The sequence below is a fragment of the Hyla sarda genome, chromosome 1 (assembly GCF_029499605.1).
Source record: "Hyla sarda isolate aHylSar1 chromosome 1, aHylSar1.hap1, whole genome shotgun sequence".
NCBI classification, from domain to species: domain Eukaryota; kingdom Metazoa; phylum Chordata; class Amphibia; order Anura; family Hylidae; genus Hyla; species Hyla sarda.
Window position 1 is genome coordinate 361,598,373 of NC_079189.1, and position 21,941 is coordinate 361,620,313.

Consider the following 21,941-nt stretch of genomic DNA (forward strand, 5'->3'; position numbering starts at 1 on the left):
TATCCATAGGATAGGGGATAAGTGTCTGAGCGAGGGAGGTCCGACCACTGGGACCCCCCGCAATCTCCTGCCCAGCACCCAGTCTCTCTCCATGCAAGGAGTGATCTCCAATCCGTGCATGGATTACTGTCAACCACCGCACAAATTGGTGGCCAACACGCCACTCCATGAAGCTCTGTGGGAGAGCCGAGATACAGTGTGTCGGCCACCACTTCATCCAGTGGTCATCAGTTATCCATGCACGGCGCAGAGATCGCACAGTGCATGGAGAGAAACGGTGTACCGTTAAACGTGTAACCATAAATGTGAAAGTTATAGTTACTGCAAAACTTTGGTAAATGGGAAGCAGTTTATCAGATGAATAAGTCACAGTAAGACAATTTACGGCTCATAGATTATGTTTGTACAAGGCTTGGAAGGGTTACTTGTTTGAAATTCTTTGGTGTCAAACATATTATGCATAACCTTAATAATACTAATAGGAGAAAAGAATTATTAAGCTACCTGGATTTTTGAGTGCCACAGGGGACCTTGGTCTTAACATACAAAACATATTTAATGCGTTTCTGCCATAATTAACAGTAAACTAAATATACTTTCTTCTATTTTTTTGTTCTTTTGTTTCAGACTTTATATAGATATTGTATAAATAGTTTTTTTGATCAGTGTATTTATTTGTATGCATTTGCTCGTATATGTTTATCTGTTTTGTTTTCTCCATCTATTGTAGGTGATTAGATCACTAAGACATCAACCAGTAGAGGGCATCTCCTGGGTTCTCTCTGTAGCTCATTCTGTTGTGTCTCCCATGCCTTATGCTGTTTAAATTGGAAATTCAATAAAAGTTCACAAGATTTTTTATTCAGCAACTGGTGACTACCATTCATTTTTTTCCTTTTCACCACGTATATTCGGATGTTTGTTGGTTTTTGACTTATACAAAATAAAACATTTATTGTAAAAAGTTTGTATTTGTTTACTAGTCACTTTTAATAAAATGTATTTTACTTTCTTTATTAGCCCCTCTAGCGAAAGTCACAATGCATAAACTCATTGTTACATTGACAGGTAATGTAATAGGTACAGTGCCTTGCAAACGTATTCACCCCCCTTGACTTTTTTCGTATTTTGGTGCCTCATAACCTGGAATTAACATGGATTGTTTGAGGATTTTGATCATTTAATTTACATGTTTTGAAGATGTTTTTTTATTTATTGTGAAGCAAACAACAAATAGGATAAAATAACAGAAAAAGTCAATGTGCATAACTATTCACCTCCCTAAAGTCAATACTTTGTAGAGCCACCTTTTGCAGCAATCACAGCTCCAAGTCGCTTTGGATAAGTCTCTATGAGCTTGCCACATCTTACCACTGGGATTTTTGCCCATTGCTCCTTGCAAAACTGTTCCAGCTCCTTCAAGTTGGATGGTTTGCGCTTGTGAACAACAATCTTTAAGTCTGACCACCAATTTTCGATTGGATTGAGATTTGGGCTTTGACTCGGCCATTCCAACACATTTACATGTTTCCCCTGAAACCACTCAAGTGTTGCTTTAGCAGTGTGTTTGGGGTCATTGTCCTGCTGGAAGGTGAACCTCCTTCCTTGCCTCAAGTCATGCACAGAGTGGTACAGGATGCACAGAGTGGTACACCATGAAACATGGTGGTGGCAGCATCACACTGTGGGGATGTTTTTCAGCAGCTGGGACGCTGCCACCACCATGTTTCATGGTGTTCTTTGGGTTTTGTGATGTGTTGGGTTTGCACCAGACATAGCGTTTTCTTTGATGGCTGAAAAGTTCCATTTTAGTCTCATAAGACCAGAGCACCTTCCTTCATACATATTGGGAATCTCCCACATGCCTTTTCGCAAACTAAAAACGTGCCTTTTTGTTTTTAGCTGAAACTAACAAATTTCTTGTGGCCACTCTACCATAAAGCTCAACTCTATGGAGTGTAGGGCTTATTGTCATCCTATGTACAGATACTCCAGTCTTGGCTGTGGAACTCTGCAGCTCCTCCAGGGTTACCTTAGGTCTCTGTGCTGCCTCTCTGATTAATGCCCTCCATGCCCGGTCCGTGAGTTTTGGTGGTCGCCCGTCTCTTGGCAGGTTTGCTACTGTGCCATGTTCTTTCCATTTGATTGTGATAGTTTTGATGGTGCTCCTGGGGATCATCAAAGATTTGGATATTTTTTTTTATAACCTAACCCTGACTTGTACTTCTCAACAACATTGTCCCTTACTTGTTTGAAGAGTTCCTTGGTCTTCATGGCAGTGTTTGGTTACTGATGCCTCTTGCTTAAGTTTTGCAGCCTCTGCCCCTTTCAAGAAAGGTGTGTATATGTAATGACAGATCATGTGACACTTAGATTACACACAGGTGGACATCATTTCACTAATTATGGGACTTCTGAAGGTAATTGATTACACCAGAGCTTTTTATGGGCTTCCTAACAAAGAGGGTGAATACATACGCACATGCCAATTTTCTGTTTTCTATTTCTAAACACTAGTTATAGTTATACATATTTTTCTCATTTCACTTCACCAAATTAGACTATTGTGTTCTGATCCCTCACATAAAATTCAGATTACCAAAACATTGAACTTAAGGCTGTAATGTACCAAAATACGAAAAAAGTCAAGGGGTGAATACATTTGCAAGGCACTGTATACAATATCTATGGGCAGACAGGAAGCCTTTGTTTGGCCTTTGCTGTTGTTACAACCATTGACACTCCCTAATCACATCACATTTGTGGGGTTCAGATCAGTAACAGAGGGAACCCCTTTTTTATATCTCTTAGATTTTATGGCCACCACTGACAGCAGTATTTAAAAGGTGAAACAGCTGGGACTGGACATTTCCTCCTTTCAGTTAAAGGGGTACTCCACTGGAAAATATATATATATATATTTTTAATCAATTGGTGCCAGAAAGTTGAACAGATTGGTAAATTACTTCTATTAAACAATCTTAATCCTTCCAATACTTATCAGCTTCTGTATGATTCACAGGAAGTTATTTTCTTTTTTAATTTCCTTTCTGCCTGACCACAGTGCTCTCTGCTGACACCTCTGTCCATTTTAGGGACTGTCCAGAGTAGGAGCAAATCCCCATAGAAAACCTATCTTGCTCTGGACAGTTCCTAAAATGGACAGATGTGTCAGCAGAAAGGAAATTAGAAAAGAACTTCCTGTGGATCATAACAGCAGCTGATAAGTACTGGAAGGATTAAGATTTTTTTTATAAAAGTAATTTACAAATCTGTAGAAAAGATAAGTAATGTCCGGCACAGCTGAGACTGGAGAAACGTAGGACTGATGGTGGGAGATCTGTGAGGAGGATGAATATCTGAACTGTGGTGGTGCTCTGACTCATATAAGCTGTAGATATCTTCAAGCAAGTAGATAAGGAAAAAGTTGGCAGACTCACCAATCTTCGTTCAAGAGTTCTTCTTTAATGCAAAATACTCACAATACAAACATCACAGTGGAGGGAGAGGGATCGATGCGGGGGGTATATATGCTTGGCAACAGAACTGTTTCACACGATAAACGTGCTTCTTCTGGCCCGAAGTGTGAGTATTTTGCATTAAAGAAGAACTCTTGAACAAAGATTGGTGAGTCTGCCAACTTTTTCCTTATCTACTTGCTTGATAATTTACAAATCTGTTTAAATTTCTGGCACCAGTTGATTTAAAAAAACTGTTTTCAAGTGGAGTACCCCTTTAAAGCATATATTACAGATGCAGGTCCTGCATCTCCAAGATTTCGGGCTAAAATTTAGTTCCGTGTCCATTTTCTCAAGCAGAGCTCAGGAAAAACAATTAAGTTGTTAAATATGTATATTATGAGTTTAATTCATAGTAATATGCTCTAGTTTAGTCATATTTGCATATATTCTATAATATATAATAGTTCTCTGAGGTGCTCGCCGAAATGTATAGTTGCAGGTGATTTGCATACAGCATGCAGTACTTATAAAATTCTGTATATTTACTTCTATGAATCCAGCTGCCGTCATGCAGACTTGGAAGAAAATCATTTTTGGTGACCCAATATAGTTTGCTGCCGGTATATGTGAAAAATCTTACTGACAGGGGATAACTAGTTGATTGGGGGAGTACTGCCTGCGGGGCCCCCACTGATCATTAGAATGGAGGTCAAATGTCACAAGTGAAAGAACACACATGCTCAGCCACCACTCCATTTAATTTCTATGGCCCTTTAAAACGTTCACAAGAGCTGAACTCAACTATATTCCATAGACAGTTAAGGGAACGGTAGCTGAGTATGCACTGCCACTATGTTTAGTGTGGGAAAATTTGACTACTCTCATGATTGGTGGGGTTATGAGTGGTAAAACCCTAACTGGTCAGCTAACTATTCCCAACGTTATAGATGGACAAAACTTTTGTTTATGAGATAACCCCTTTAAAGGGGTTGTCCAGGGAACAGAAAATGTCCTACCTGTTCTAATCCCAAAGCTCAAATTCTGCTCCATGGTCATCTAAGAAGTATGGACTAGTGCTTGTCCAGATCATTACGTGCAGGTGAAACCCAATTGCTACATGATGTTATCACTGCTGTGGCAACATCATGCAGCTATTGGACATCAGGTGTGGGCATGGTTTTGGCAGCACTCAAGATCGGGATAAGCACCCCACCCATCTCAAAATGGTAAACTTCCAAGATGACCAGGGAGTAAAAGTAAGGCGCCGAGGAACAGAACAGGTGGGGCTTTTTATGGTCCCCAGACAACCCCTTTAATCACTAATCAAGCAAAAGGGGCTGAGCTAAAGCTAAGGTAAAGTACCAGACCTAATCACATTGAAAGATAAGAGTTGTGTGTGGTACCAAATAGGTTGTAATGCTTCAGATCCTATCATCTATTGTCTGGGATGTCATGTGTTAGAGCCTTACTGAGCACATCTTGCTGGCCTATCCTAAGAATAATCCATCAGTGTTTTATCCCATTAGATAAACATGTACTCTGAAGTGCATCACATAACACTGATGGGCATCACTTAACAAATATTTATCAACATTTTTATTGTTTCCGCTACACAAATTTTCATCTTCAGATATTAATGTCTTCATGGTTATACAATGTTACTGAGCATTGACAGGTTTTATAATAGTATTATAGTATATTGAATAATAGTCTATTTTCTAATATACAGATTTCAACAAACTAAGACGTATGATGACATTACGTAAACTCTCTCAACAAATAACATGAAGATGTCAAGATGTTGTCAACAATGATCCCTTTGATCTGCAAACAATTCGGTAATTTAAATCAATTCATTTCATCTATTGCCGTAAAACATCCTCATATGTAATTTGTAGTGGAGGACTGCATGGCTCAGATTTAATGGCAATCAAATAACATCTGTTTAATTTTAAAATATAGATGGAGGATTTATTAAATCCTCCTGCAATTTTTGCTTATTCTATACTTTCCTCTGATCATTGTAAATGTAAAAAATTAATTTCCTGTACAGAAAAACATGAGCGAGAATGCAAGTTTAAATGACTGTAAAATTATAAACACAGCCAACATTTAGGAAATGATGTTTTATACGTTTTCTTCTTCCAACAAGTTGAAACGTTTTGAGCATTTTCCAATCTAAAATTTATGAGCTTGAATATACTATTAATAATGAGCTTCATTTTATGATTTCCAAGTTTATTCTGTAGTTGCTAATTCAGAAAGGGACGCTGGATGTCAATGCGGTGCTGTATTGTGAGGAGAGGTGATACAAAACATATCACAAATTAGGTGGGAACTTCACTATTGTGTTTTTTTTTCTTTACTGTACTGTAAAGTTTTAATATTGCTGTAAATACATTGTGTTTTTCTTACAAGGTAATGCAGTATATGAGTAAAGTCAACAGTTTGAACCAATACTCCATTCAACTGATCTGCAGTAGAATTAAATTTTTTTCACATATTGTAAGCTGTTTGACGGTATCAGATGGTTCATATATTTATTTGAGTGTTTGTTACAATAATTATTGTTATCTACTCCTCCTACTTTAATACATTTATTGAACATCTATAAAATCTGTTTTCCCTTGATAGATGGGCGGTCCTCAAAAATAAGGAAAAAAGGGCAAAACGTTTCTTCCATTAATGGAAACTATGTCTTATTTACTGTTACAGTTGTACTGAAATAGCTCAGGTAATATAACCCTTTACGATTACTCAGGGGTAAAGATGAGCAAATTTCTGAAAAATTCAATTCGGCTGATTCACCGAATTTTCAGAAAAAATTTGGTTCAGACGAAATTTATTAGTCGAGAATCGCTATTAAAAATTGCCATTTCTGGCCTACAGAGAGGCTCAATAGGGGTTTAGAGCACTTTGCCGTGTCCTAACACGCGTAGGGAGTGTGCTGTGTTAGTGAAATAATACTGTTATTCAGTATGACACGCAGATTACAGGCATCGCTATTAGAATCACTGCCACAGAGCTTCTGGATGTGACAGATTTTTTTATGTAATTTTTATTTAATTTAATTGGAATTTATTTAAATTTTTGATTACCCATTCTGGTGAGCATCGAGCTGGCTGTCCTCTGCCAGGTGAGATACCGCCTGTTCCAGCCCCTGCCTCTCAGCGCCCCCTGACTGTGAAAGTGCGAATGTTTCATTTAATCAGTTATGGTTCATTGTCATTTCTGCAAGCTGTTTCATTGGATTCTTGTGATAATTCCACAGGTAATATGATATCGACAACCATAGAGCCTCAGTCTTGAAAAGATTACATCAATTTATTTTTTTTATTTAAGATTTATATTGGATTCCCAAGTTTAATGTCCTGGTGTCCTTGTGTCCTGGTCACATGGCAGCACAATGACAAAGCCTAGAGGTGGCAGCAGCATGAGGAGACCATAATCTGGCAGAATGACACAGCCTGAAATTGGCGGCAGCAAGAGGAGACCATATAGTGGCTGACTGACACAGCCTGGAGTTGGCGGCAGCATGAGGAGACAATAGGGTCTCACAATCCCTAAGATTAACCCCTTAATGACGCAGGACGTAAATGTATGTCCTGGTGAGGTGGTACTTAATGCACCAGGACGTACATTTACGTCCTAAATATAACCTAAAGCATCGGAGCGATGTCCGGATCATTCGCGGCAGGTCCCAGCTGCTGATAGCAGCCAGGGACCCGCCGGTAAGTGCCGACATCCGCGATCATGTGGATGTCCGCCATTAACCCCTCAGATGCCATGATCAATTCAGATCACGGCATCTGCAGCATTGCGGTCACTAAAATGGATGATTGGATCGCCTGCCTCCGCTGCCGCGGCGATCCAATCATTCAGAACGCCAGACGGAGGTCCCCTCACCTGCCTCCGCTGCCTTCCACGGGTCTTCTGCTCTGATCTGCGATCGAGCAGACCAGAGCTGAAGATGACCGATAACACTGATCAGTGCTATGCCCTATGCATAGCACTGAACAGTATTAGCAATCGAATGATTGCTATAAATAGTCCCCTATGGGGACTATTAAAGTGTAAAAATAAAAGTTAAAAAAAAAAAAAAAAAAAGTTAATAAAATGTAAAAAAAAAACATATTTGGTATCGCTGCGTGATACCAATACCTGAAATACCTGAACTATTAAAATATAATGTTAATGATGCCTTATGGTGAAAGGCATGAGCGTAAAAAAAAAAAGGCCAAAATTGCTGCTTTTTTTATAACATTTTATTTTAAAAAATGTATAAAAAATGTATTAAAAGTTTTATATAAGCAAATATGGTACCAATAAAAAGTACAGATCACGGCACACTTATACAGAAAAATGAAAAAGTTATAGGTCTTCAAAATAGGGGGATTTCAACCGTACTATTTTGGTTAAAAAGATTGCGATTTTTTTTTAAGCACAACAGTAATAAAAAAGTATGTAATCATGGGTATAATTTTAATTGTATTGACCCAAAGAATACAGAACACATGTAATTTTTACCGTAAATTGTACGGCGTGAAAACGAAACCTTCCAAAATGTGCAAAATTGCGGTTTTCTTTTTAATTTATCCACACAAATAGTATTTTTTTGGTTGCGCCATACATTTTATGGTAAAGTGAGTGATGGCATTACAACAAACAACTGGTCACGCAAAAAACAAGCCCTCATACAAATCTGTGGATTAAAATATAAAAGAGTTATGATGGGGGCATGGCTAGCTACGCATGGCGGCGGTCGCTTGAAAGCAGAGCTCCGTCTGTAACCGGCCTCTACACCGGCACACTGCAGCTAATTGACCGACTGAAGGGACTGTACTAGTCCGGAATATCCCTGGCATCCACCGCCAAGGCAACGGATATGACCCGCACAAGGAGTAAGAAGAAAAGGCCTCTTAAACTTACTACCTTCTCCCCAGCGGTGGACAAGTCCCAAGATGGCGCTGGCCTTCCCGGGCTTTCTCCTGCGCTGAACCCGCTTGCGGTGTCCGCCTCTCCACAGCCTGTGGCGGTGAGTCCCTTTCCGATCATCTCCTGCTCTGTCCACCACCTCTATGAGCTCTGGGCCGCCTGGCACACCCGGGCACCTCTCTGGGCAGCCTGTGATATCCTCTGGGGGCTCCGGCGCCACTAATCAAGGAGGCTCTCCTGCACTAATGTCGGGCGCTCTGCAAGGCAGCCAGGCTCCGGCTGCTGGAGACCCTGCAGCATCCATAACAGAGGCGGCCATGAAACTGTTGCTGGCCGATTTACATGCCTCATTCGCGCTTACCCTCCAGACTGCTGTTGCCAGCATCCAGCAGGAAGTACAAGTGCTGGGGTCCAGAACCTCTCATATTGAGCACAAGATGGCGGAAGTCACTAACTCTCATAATGATATAGCGGATATGGTTAACTCTATGGAGGAAGAGCTGACTGCGCTTAAACTGAAGGTGGCAGATATGGAGGACAGATCCCGCAGGAACAACCTCAGGGTTAGAGGGATCCCTGAATCCATGAAGACAGAGGAACTGCGGGACTTTCTCACTGATTTCTTTTCTGCTGTTCTGCCACATGCATCGTCCCAGGATCTTCTAATCGACAGGGAGCACAGGCTCCCTAAGCCTAAGTCGGTCCCTACCTCATCTCCCAGGGACACTATTCTCCGCATGCATTTCTTCCATGTTAAGGAGCAGATCATCCTTAAAGCTCGGGACTCAGCTAACTTACCTGAACGGTTTGCATCCCATTTCCATCTTTGCTGATCTCTCTGCACCTACCCTGGCCCAGAGGAGGGAGTTTGCGGTCGGCACCCGCATTTTGAGGGACAAGTCCATCAGCTATAAGTGGGGCTTTCCTGTCAAGGTGATTGTGACCTATAAAGGATCTAAACATGTCGCCTCATCACCCCAAGCACTGCTCCGATTTTGCCAGGAATGTGGCCTATGCTCGGAGACTCCCGCCTCTCCCCCGACTAACCGAGGGGAACCTGCCCGCATACAAGAGGAATGGATCATGGTCACTAAGAAAAAGAGAAGAACCACCTGATTCCTGTCGTCATTTTTGTAATGTATATTTGGGGTTATTGACTCTTACTGTCCTCTCATTATGGTTATTTGCAGGGCCTGGTGCATCTTTTTTTAGTGGTCCTTGCGTTTCCCTTATTTTTACTTTGCTGTGATGCCAATGTGCAGCTTACTTATTCCATTTGTTCGCATAGCATACTGCCGGTTTAGCCACGGTTAATTACATTGCATGTCTTTTCTGATGCTGTTTCTTATGCTGTTGAGCCCTTAGTCATGGCATAAAAACATGGTGTAATAATGGACTTATATACACAGATATCCAGTCACATGATCATTAACACACACAGAGAATCAGGATAGACATAAAAAGCGGCATGGATCCAGACATATAATCCACCTATTACATATAAATACCTGGTTACAAAAAGGATATAAAAAAGATATATATAAACACACAGGGTATGTATATGGAAAATCTCCAGCCCTTTCTCAACGGTTTAAATTCAATTATCCATACATAGTACGATATTATGCTACATATATATATATGAATATGTACAAATACGTGTACACCTATGAATGAACAAACATATGCATACATATATATGGGGAGGTATAGTAAATGGGGAGGTTCTGAGTAAAGCTAGAGACAAGGTGGCTGCTCTGGACAGATGTACACTTATATCACAAAAGCCCTATAGAAAAAATAAAATACAAAATAATGATTTGGCTCCATATTTCATTACACAATATAGCAAGCAATATCATAAGATAGGACAAATTATCAGGAGATACCTACCTATATTAGAACAGGACCATATGTTCTGCGATTTATTACAAAATAATGTGAGAATGGTATCCAGAAGGGGACCTTCTTTGGGGACTATCCTTTCTCCAAGCATGTACAATAGTTCCATCCAGAATAGGGGAGATGGGGAAAGTAGATGGTTACGACATATTGGCAATTGGAAATGTGGCCACAATATTTGTGTCACGTGCAAACATATGCATGTGGACAAACATTTCCAATCTTACTATAATAATAAAATCTATCATATGAAGGATTACATTAATTGTAATTCCAAAAATATTATTTATTTAGCTTCTTGTGAATTATGTCATTGCCAATATGTTGGGTGTACCAGCAATACATAAAAAATTAGGATACGCAGACATATGTCTGATGCTAGAAATGCACTTTCATTTAATATCTCAGCCCTGTCCAGGCATTTTAAAAATACCCATAATGGGAATGTGGATTCCTTGCGGGTTATGGGAATTGAAAAAGTCAAAAGACCTGTTAGAGGAGGAAATATGAGAAGATTATTATTAAATCGTGAGTCCTATTGGATGTTTATGCTGGGGACCAGGGAGCCCAACGGACTCAATTTACGTCAGGATCTTATACTTACTTATTAATGTGTATCACTGATATTTGTCCCGTTGGCTTCTTCTCCGATTTCCCTATTTTTCCTATACCTCCCCATATATATGTATGCATATGTTTGTTCATTCATAGGTGTACACGTATTTGTACATATTCATATATATATATGTAGCATAATATCGTACTATGTATGGATAATTGAATTTAAACCGTTGAGAAAGGGCTGGAGATTTTCCATATATATACCCTGTGAGTTTATATATATTTTTTTTATATCCTTTTTGTAACCAGGTATTTATATGTAATAGGTGGATTATATGTCTGGATCCATGCCGCTTTTTATGTCTATCCTGATTCTCTGTGTGTGTTAATGATCATGTGACTGGATATCTGTGTATATAAGTCCATTATTACACCATGTTTTTATGCCATGACTAAGGGCTCAACAGCCCGAAACGTGTAGGCTATTGTCTCCTGTACCATTTGCTATTCTGCATGTTGAATAAAGCACCGGATTTTACCTGCTACCATTGTGCCGGACCTCTTCTATTGTTTGTTTGCTGCACGTGGAGAGGAACGCCACCTCTCTGGTCGGAGCACTGGAGCAGCGGTAAGGGGGATCGAGCGGAGGACTTTACATACTACATAATTGTTAGGTGCACTATGAATAATGTCTCTTATGTGTTAATTGGTGTATATGCTCCTAATGTTAAGCAAGTTGGTTTTCTGCACACAGTTCTGCGCTGGTCGGAAATCACTCCTTCTGAGAGAGTTATAGTGATGGGGGACTTTAATTGCCCCATTTTGCCCTCTGTGGACTCGTCCTCAGTGAGAGTTTCTGCTGAGCCTACTCCCATGTTTCAGACCATTCATCAGTATGGCCTTTTTGACACATGGCGGCTCATGCATCCCACCGAATCTGATTTAAAGTTTTTTTCCCATCCCCACAAAATTTACTCCAGTATCAATTACTTTTTAGTTAGCAACCCTCTTCTAGATGTTTTATGTCACTCCTCAATTAATACTATTACTTGGTCGGACCATGCGCATATTGTACTGTCCATTCGAGACTCCCTAGATGCGCCCAAGGACAGATTGTGGTGTGCAAGTCCATATGTGATCAAATCCCATGAATATCAACCTAAATAGACGACTGTCTATTAACACAGAGATTGCCGACCTGCACAGACGCAACAAGGCCAAGGTGTCTCCTGATGTCATGGCCCGCATCTCCTCCCTCACTGAGGAGCTGCGGAAACTGGACCTCTACCGCTTTGATCTGGCTTTGTGCCGTATGAAAATGAATTTCTACTGGCAGGCCAATAAGCCAGGTGCCTTACTTGCTCGTCAAATTAAGAAAAGGCTGCAGCACAATAGAATAGCATATCTCGATACCGCAAATGGTTCAAAACTTGTAGACCCTAGGGGGATTGCAGACTCCTTCGCTGACTACTATACTGACCTCTACAATCTTTCTTCTTCTCCTACCACTGTTCAGCCTACTTCCTCTTCTATTTCTGCTTTTTTATCTTCTATCAATCTCCCTACCCTCTCCCAAGAACAGATCTCTGTGCTGTCGGTGCCATTTACCAATGAGGAAGTGTTATCCACAATTAAATCTCTAAAACCTGCCAAGTCACCTGGTCCTGACGGACTTACTAATTAATTTTACCTGACGCATGCCCCTCATTTGCTTAATATGTTCAACGAAACAGCTGAAACAGGCAACATTCCAAGTGAAATGTTGTCAGCCACCATTGTAACCCTGCCCAAACCGTGGAAGAGCCCCACCACCCCTGCTAACTTCCGCCCTATATCCCTCTTAAACGGGGATCTAAATTGTACGCTAAGCTATGGGCTCTCCGTTTATCGGAGGTCCTCCCCTCTTTGGTGTCTATGGACCTGGTGGGATTTGTCAAGGGGAGGCAGACGGTGGATGGGACTAGGCGATTCCTGGATCTGATATCGGTGGTCAACAGGGGTCGGACGCCTTCTCTGCTCCTTACACGAAACCCTCTGCGAGAGTTTACACGGGGGGGGGGGGGGGATTGTCTAAGGTTTTCTCAATAACGAACGGTACCCGTCAGGGATGCCCTTTATCGCCCCTGATATTTGCACTGGTCATGGAGCCCCTAGCCCAACACATCAGGGAATCTACCACTGTGGCAGGAATAACAGTGGGGGACCAGGATCACCGCATCAGGCTTTTTGCTGATGATGTGGTCCTGTCACTAACGTACCCCACCTCGTCCTTGGTTTCGGTTATGTCTATTCTCTCCTCTTTTAGTGAAATAAGCTACTATAAATTGAACTCTGCTAAATCTGTAGTCCTCCCCTTTAATCTGGACCCTGCCACGATTCACTCTCTGAAATCTCAGTACCCCTTCGTATGGTCGGAAGATAGTATTACCTACCTGGTTATCCAGTTAACACATTCTGTCTCTGCCCTTGTACCCACTAACATGCAGCATCTCACTAGACAACTAAACTCCTAAATTGACAGGTATGCCAAGATTCCCATGTCCTGGATGGGTCGTGTGGCGGTGGCTAAAATGTTCCTGCTTCCAAAGATCCTGTACTTATTCCGGAACCTCCCTATCCCTTTCTCGCTCTCTGTACTTCGCCGTCTGCAATCCCTAGTAATGGGCTTTATATGGAATCATGTCAGACCCAGAGTCTCCATGAAAATATTGCACAGACCAGTCAGACATGGTGGTTTAGGTTGTCCTGACTTAGTGAACTATTACAGGGCCGCTATCCTTGCACAAGTTAAGCAGTGGTGGGACACGGAAGTCACGGCTCATTGGGTCAATATAGAGCGCTACGCTCTCAATGTCACATCCCTGAGGTCCCTATTATGGTCTGTATACCTACAGCGAGAAACACATCCGAGTTCTCTACCTACAATACAAGCTGGTCTCTCGGTCTGGCTCCACGCTATCCGAAACAATATAGTTTCCTTGGGCCCCTATACTGCTACACCTCTGGCAGCCATTCAATTTATCCTACCTAACACCAACCTGTCCTCTTGGATGGCGGCTGGAGTGCAAACTTTGAGGGATATCAGCCAAGACAACAGTCTGTTGGAGTTCAGTGTGATATCTACCGCTTTCCACATACCCAACAAAGACTTTTACAAGTTTTTACAAATCAGACATCTTTTTCCATGCCTTCGTTGGCACACTGCATCACTTTGTACCCCATACAACTATTATTTCACTGGAACATCTTCCACCAGGGGTGGGGTATCTAGAGCCTATGCCGCTCTAACGACTCAATCGGGCCCTACTGTATTGGCATACCAATCAGCATGGGAGCGGGACCTTGGGGTCTCCATCTCTCGGGAACAGTGGGAAACACTATATACACTCCCGTCTAGGCTGTCTCACAACGTCACCCACCTGGAATCAGCTAGGAAACTATTGTACCGCTGGTACATGGTCCCCACCCACCTAGCGAAGATTTATCCCCTCTCGTCCCCCCTCTGTTGGAGGGGTGGGGGAGCTACAGGGTCTTTTTTACATATCTGGTGGTCGCTCCCTGGTTTACAGGGGTTTTGGAGTAATACTCACAACTTATTGCAGTCACTAGTTTCTGAACCCTTTCCCTGGGATCCCGGAGTGGCCCTCCTTTCTCTTCCCCTAGACACACTTTCATTCTCGAACCGGCTAATTAGCTTTCACGTTTTGTCCATAGCAAGGGTCTCTATAGCTAAAAATTGGAAATCTACAGATACAGCTTCCATGGCTGAAATCCAACGCCACCTCATACACACTAGCACAATGGAAATTATGATTCTAGACAGGTTGAAAATGACTAGATCAAACACAGCCGTTTATCTTGTATGGTTGGAATTGAGGAAAAACTTATTAGAGGACCAAGGAGTGGTGGTGGGGGTCTAGACGTTGACTCCCGGTACTACCAACAACTGGTCTTGATTGATTGAAATCAATTATGTCAATTATGATTTTCTATATTCCGTATGCGATTATTTGCAAGTTATCACGCACTATGTTGTCGTTAGCGCATGCCGCGCTGTGTCTTTTCTTATACTGTTTCTGACCTTTGGGGCCTGCGTGTCCGCTATGTTTTGTACATTATTCTTATAATTTTTTCTAAATAAAGTGTTGAATAAAAAAAAAAAAAAAGAGGCGAGGAGGAAAAAATGAAAACGTAAAAATAAAATTGTCTGAGTCCTTAAGGCCTAAATGGGCTGAGTCCTTAAGGGGTTAAAAGATGAATTTTCAAATTTAAATGGAAGATTTATGATAGCTAGTGCTACCATAAAACATTTTAAGTAATGTCCCAGGCCCAGCAGCATCAGTAGTACAGTAAGCTTAAAAAAGTATTTGAGTACAACACCAGCTGGTGATTACTTTTGCCTGGACTTTCACAGTACCTAGGCTTTAAGAGTATAACAGGTACAAAATAGTACACCACTTAGATGTAGGTATGTGGTATGCACTTATGAGGGCAGAAAAATGCGCTAGAGTACGGTTAAATAAGTATTTGTGCACAACACCAGCAGTACACAACAGTGCTTCAGCACACAGTCGCTGTGTACTAAACACAAAATTGCACTTTTTCTCTCAAAGACTATAAGGAATGGACTGCTGGGTATGTATTATATCATCTAAAAACTAGTATAACCAGAAGATCATTTGTTGTGGAACAAAGACACAGAGTTGCGCTAAAAACATATTCCTCCCTCCTCTCCTAACGTTTCTTCAGCTGAGCCAGCTTGTTCAAACATATGAGGCAACACACAGCTATCTGCCCCTCTCTGTAATGCAATGCTGTAGAAAGTGACTGGGAGGTTAATCACTGCAGTAAAAATTATTCTCTGTGAATAACGCACTGCTCTCTGTCCACCAGAACGCTGACGTGACTAGGAGGTGAAACGCTGCCGGAAAAAGCTTGTCTGTGTAACACACACACAGCCAGTCTGTCCTATCTCTCTGCAGTGAAAGGATGAAGTAACTAGCCAGAATATGGCTGCCAATTATATAGGACTGTGACATCACAGGGGTGACTGGCTGCTGATAGGCTGCATGCGATTCAGGGTCATCCTGCCTACACTTGTTCTCACCTTCCCAGGATTCCTTGCCCCATGTCCTCACATGTGGATCCACCATTTTGGATGCCCTGGAGCCTGGACTGCACTAAATGGAGTTTAGTGAAGCGATTCCCACGATAGAATTGCGGCGATATTCGGATTCGTCAGATTCAATTCGCTCATCTCTACTCAGGGGTATTCTCCAGCAAACCTGAATGGTACCTTGGAAGTAATAAAAATCACTTAAAACCTGTGCCACACTATACTTATATTGTCATAGGGTTTTATGTTTCTGTTTATAAGTGATACTGTTAATAAGTTTACTGATAAGTCAGTCATACATTTATCATTATTCAACTATAACACCGCTACATTGCTATTAGTATTGGCCATCAAATCTCATTTCAACTTAATCAGGATTTTTTTAAACAGAAAACTCAGACAAGTATCCAGGAATATGAAGAATTTGATTATTTTGGCCAAAAAGTCTTATATAAACACAGGAGTGCTCTTAATTCTTGTCTGTTTTTCTAACAGGTGCAAGATAGTATCTGAGCATGATATTTGCAACATGGGTATAGTTAGCTTATGGGCTACATAAAATAAAAGCCTTCTGCAGCATCCCTTCCCCTTGTGATGTAGTAAAGAGCTGAAAATTCCAAAACATCAAAGTTGTGAGGGACTATAGCAGGATGCCCTTTCTATAATCCATGTTGCAGACCCAACTCTTGACTGCAAACAACCACTTTGGGGGCCACATAATGGAGAAAAAAATAGTTATTAAAGAAAAAAAAAGCCTTAATACACATAATTGTCCCTGGAGGAGAGGGGCTGCATTTTACCCAAGAGAACCCGTGTTGGCCTTTTATGCATCTGTCATCAACTGCTTTAGTCAGCAACTAGCTCATAGCCAGTCTTGGGCCAAATTAGCTTCCAGTTCATGGTTAATAGTAGGCAGTTCATGCAGGAAACCCACCTTCTGCGAAGCTCAGCACACAGTCTGTTACACATACAAAACAAGTTCTTACACTATCAGTATTGCTGAAAATTTGATGTTACAAAATCTGTTTCTCAATGACTTACATAATAAAAAAAGAAACTGACCATAACTGGTCCATTTCTTTTTTTTTTGTACACAATGGCATGATTGACCCTGTTTTTGGATACAGAAAAATTAGACGGACAGTAGTACACATAGTAAAACGGAGACAACTTAGTGTGATCCTATCCTTATTAGGGTAAATCAAATATAAATGTAAAACTTTTTTTTACCTCCCTTTAAAAACATGTTGCAAAATTGTTGTAATTGTGCTTTATTGGTGTATCAAAAATGTTATTACCCAGTATTTTAGAGTTTGGCTGATGCTTTCTGTGTTACTGTGGAGATGCCCGCGCCGATCAGGAGGCTTGGACATATATCCAATCACATCTGGCATAAACCTCCATGCCCTTCTCAGATGGATATAAATACCTAGTCAGTCTGTGATTTAGTTGCTTGTGTTTCAGTCGTTTCCATACTACCTTTTGTAATGCTCCTTACTTGATTTATTCTGTATATTTTGACCCTTGGCTAAGTGACCCGACTATTCTTCTGTATTCTATTGTACTGTGAAGTCTATAGATTTGAATTTGGCCCATTTAATAAATGAACCCATTATGTCCTGACCTGTTTCCCTGACTTCTGTACAGCGTTTGTTTATTGTTTTAGACTTATCTATGCCCCTGCTCATATTCAGAACTGGGGCTGCCGTCAACTTGAGGATCCATTGTTTAGGGTGGATATTCAAATAGACAGGGAAAGTGGCTGTGGGTGAGCTTAGGGCTGAATGTATTACTGCCCAACGTAACAGTTACATTTCTTTTTTTATTCTTGTAATTATTTTGTTCATCATCTGTACTTTATAGACCTCACGATGGAGCTCACTAGCCCATCCCATCATTTTCCTTTGAGTAGGTAGTAGAATTGGCTTCCATTTAACTCTAAAAGTCACAATGCATAAACAAAGTCATGTTTATAGGTTTGTCAATGTTTCTGTGAAGCTGGGCTTGAGTGAGCATCTTGTGTTTGTTCAGAAACCTATTGTCCAATGTGTTTGAAACTACGGCAAGTTTACGCTTCAGATGAGGAGTTGTACATTGTGTCAAATGAATATTTCAAATTGCTATGATCTCCGTTTAGCATATAATGTTAAAGCATAATACATGTGACTACTCCTATTACAACTGTTCACTCTAATAACAATGACTGTTTATAGGAAAGGCAAGGCTTAGTGCTAAAACAAACAGATAGACCACAATGCTGAGCCAAATTCTGTAATGAATGTTTTTATACAATCAAGTTAATGAGCCTATGTTGTGTGATACTGATGCTTCCCTATTTGTACACGGATCTTATAACAGTGTAAATATTGTCGGGAAATGTACTAGGAGCTGGAAATCATTTTGACAACAAGGAAATACAGTATATTGTTTACATGGAAACACAGCTGACTTTAACCTAGTAATGCAATTAAGCAAAATAAAACCTGGAAAAAAAAGAAAAATTTAAGGTGTGAACATGTTATAATGAAGCGTGAACTGTATAATATGTCATGTTTTGTCAATTTCAATCTTTTATAAAGCAGTATGTTAGATGCAATACTGTGACAATGGATCTAAGCTGTTTTGGACCCTATGTCCCAAAAGGGTTGTTGCTGGGCATCAGCTTGATCAGTATTATCTGGCATAAGCCGTGAGTCCCAATTATACCCTTCCTAGTAATATTTTGGACTGGAAAATCAAGAAGACAGTTCTCAGCTGATCTTAATAAGCTTCAGTCATTAAAAATTTATTAAAAAGGGCTCAGCCTATGTGCAGTACTTTGTTGCACAGAATAAGAGAGGTACTCCAGTTTAGGAAAAATGTCTTTCAACTATTAACAGGATAGGGGATGTGTTTGATCACAGGGGGTATGATCACTTGGACTCCCGCGATTTCCTGCATGGTGCTCCAGCTCTCCTTGTGCACAAAGTGACATGCCCCCTCTATATATCTCTAAGAGAGCCGGAGATACACAAGTGCTATACTCGTGTATCTCCAGCTCTTTCATGGAGATACATGGAGGGGGGTGTCGCTCTCCACTATGTGCACAAAAATAATTGGAGCACCATACATGAGATCGCAGAGGGTCACAGTGCTTTTATCCCCCACTATCAGATACTCATACCCTATCCCTTGGATGGAGGATTGATTTTAATACACCAGAGTACCCCTTGAAACCATTTTAAAATTAGAATAACACTCTGTCCATATTAACTTTGTTTTTCTAAATGTTTGCATACATGTTTTTTAAGCATTGACATCAAACATGGAGTTTTCCTAAATATGTAAAGAAGGTGTGGTAAATGCACATGGAAAGAGTGCCCTCACAAAAATATTTTCATTGATAATATTTAAAAAGTACCTGCCATATCCCACAAAAATTGTTATCTGTTACTCAGCACCTAATCCTAATCATGTACATATTATTTTTATGTGTCAAGCACCCATATTTCTCTCACAAATACCTTCTATCTGTTGCTCCCGTGGTATGTCATTCTGTGCTTTGGAGGGGTATGTCCTAACTCTGCATGACTCATCATCCCCAATAAGTCTGCTGTGCTGTGCTTGGTCCCTTCATCCAAATACTACAGGCTGCTCTGTGACCCCCTCCTCCTTGTTTTAATGCTGCAGTCTGATAGGACAGAAGTGCTAGTTTCAACCTTACTTGCTGCACTTTGTCCATCTGTGCTTCAGCTTGGACAAAGATGATGCTGCAGCCAGACAGGAATATGTTCTGGATGGGATGGAGACCCCTAGTGGTGTTTTCTTTATAAGCCATGATTTCTATTAAAATAAAATAAAATATTCTTATGAAGTATATTAGAATTGTTAATGTGTTTCCAAGATAAACAACACTTAAAAAGTTTGTGATAATGCCCATTGAGCATGTAGAAACTGTGAAGTTTTAGGCAGGTGTGAAAAATTTTTTGTAAAATTGCTTTCAAATATAGAAGTGTTAAAGAAGCATTCCGGCACTTTTTGTGCTTATATAGTGCAGCATCAGCTATTATTAGAGAATAATGTAGAGGTTCATGTGTATACCTGTGCTGACCTGTATTAGCTGTTGTGGCAGGCATGGGTTTTCACACACATTGATTTGTATTTCCTCACAGAAATAATTAGACCAACCTAATCATCTGGCTAGACTCCAGCAGTACAAACTACTTGGATGCATAAGTATGTGGGGCTCAGTTCACAGTATGTGCAGTTTTGATGTGTTCTATTATTCAAAGTGTGTTTTTAGAGAAAGATTGCCATTAGGTGGAAGTAATTGTTACGCCGAGCGCTCCGGGTCCCTGCTCCTCCCCGGAGCGCTCGCGGCGTTCTTCTGTGTGCAGCGCCCCGGTCAGACCCGCTGAACGGGAGCGCTGCACTGTTATCACCGGCGGGGATGCGATCCGCGTAGCGGGCCGCGCCCGCCCTCGGGTCGCATCCCAATCTCCTCACCTGCCCCGTCCTTCTGCTGTTCTGTCCCGGCACGCGCGGCCCCGCTCTCTAGGGCGCGTGCGCCGGCTCTCTGAAATTTAAAGGGCCAGTGCACCAATCAGTACCTACACCTGCTACACAAAACCCACTTCCCCTTACTGTCCTTGCCGGATCTTGTTGCCTTAGTGCCCTTTGAAAGCGTTTAGTGTGTTCCCAAGCCTGTGTACCCAGACCTTCTGCTTTTGCCCCTGACTACGACTCTTGCTGCCTGCCCTGACCTTCTGCTACGTCCGACCTTGCTCTTGCCTTGTCCCTGTGTACCACGCCTGTCTCAGCTGTCAGTTGGGGTTGAGTCGCTATCGGGTGGAAAGACCTGGGGGTTACATGCCGCTGCAAGTCCATCCTGCTTTGCGGTGGGCTCTGGTGAAAACCAGTAACCCCTTAGACTCCGTTCCCCTGGTACGGCCCACGCCATCACCTCACTGACACAGAGGATTCACCACCAGTGTCCTCTCCGCATACCAGTCCGGATCCTGACAGTAGATCCGGCCATGGATCCCGCTGAGGTCCCGCTGCCTAGTGTCGCTGACCTAACCACGGTGGTCGCCCAGCAATCACAACAGATCGCGCAACAAGGACAGCAGCTGACTCAACTGACCGTCATGCTGCAACAGCTTCTGCCACAACTTCAGCAATCAGCTCCTGCATCTTCTCCGCAGCGAGTGGCTGCTCCCAGCTTCCGCCTGTCTCTACCGGACAAGTTTGATGGGGACTCTAAACAGTGCCGTGGATTCCTGTCCCAGTGTCCCCTACACCTGGAGATGATGTCGGACCAATTCCCCACTGAACGGCTTTCGTGGTCAGTCTCCTGTCTGGAAAGGCCTTGTCATGGGCCACACTGCTCTGGGACCGCAACGATCCCGCCACCGCTACTATCCAGTCCTTCTTCTCAGAAGTACGTAGTGTCTTTGAGGAGCCAGCCCGGGCCTCCTCAGCCGAGACTGCTTTGCTGAACCTCGACCAAGGGAGTTCTTCTGTAGGCAAATACGCCATCCAGTTCCGTACCCTCGCCTCTGAGCTATCCTGGAACAATGAGGCCCTCTGCGCGACCTTCAAGAAAGGCTTATCCAGTAACATCAAAGATGTCCTGGCTGCACGAGAAATTCCTGCAAATCTGTCTGAACTTATCCATTTGGCCACCCGCATCGACATGCGTTTCTCTGAAAGACGCCAGGAACTACGACAGGAAAAGGATCTTGTTCGCACCAGGCGATTTCTCTCCCCGGCTCCTCTCTTCCAAAGTCCTTTGCAATCTGTTCCTGTGCCTTCCGCCGAGGAGGCTATGCAAGTGGATCGGTCCCGCCTGACCCTACAAGAGAGAACTCGCCGCCGTAATGAGAATCTCTGCCTGTACTGTGCTAGTACCGAACACTTCCTAAAAGACTGTCCTATCCGCCCTCCACGTCAGGAGAGACGCACTCAATTACTTCACAAGGGTGAGA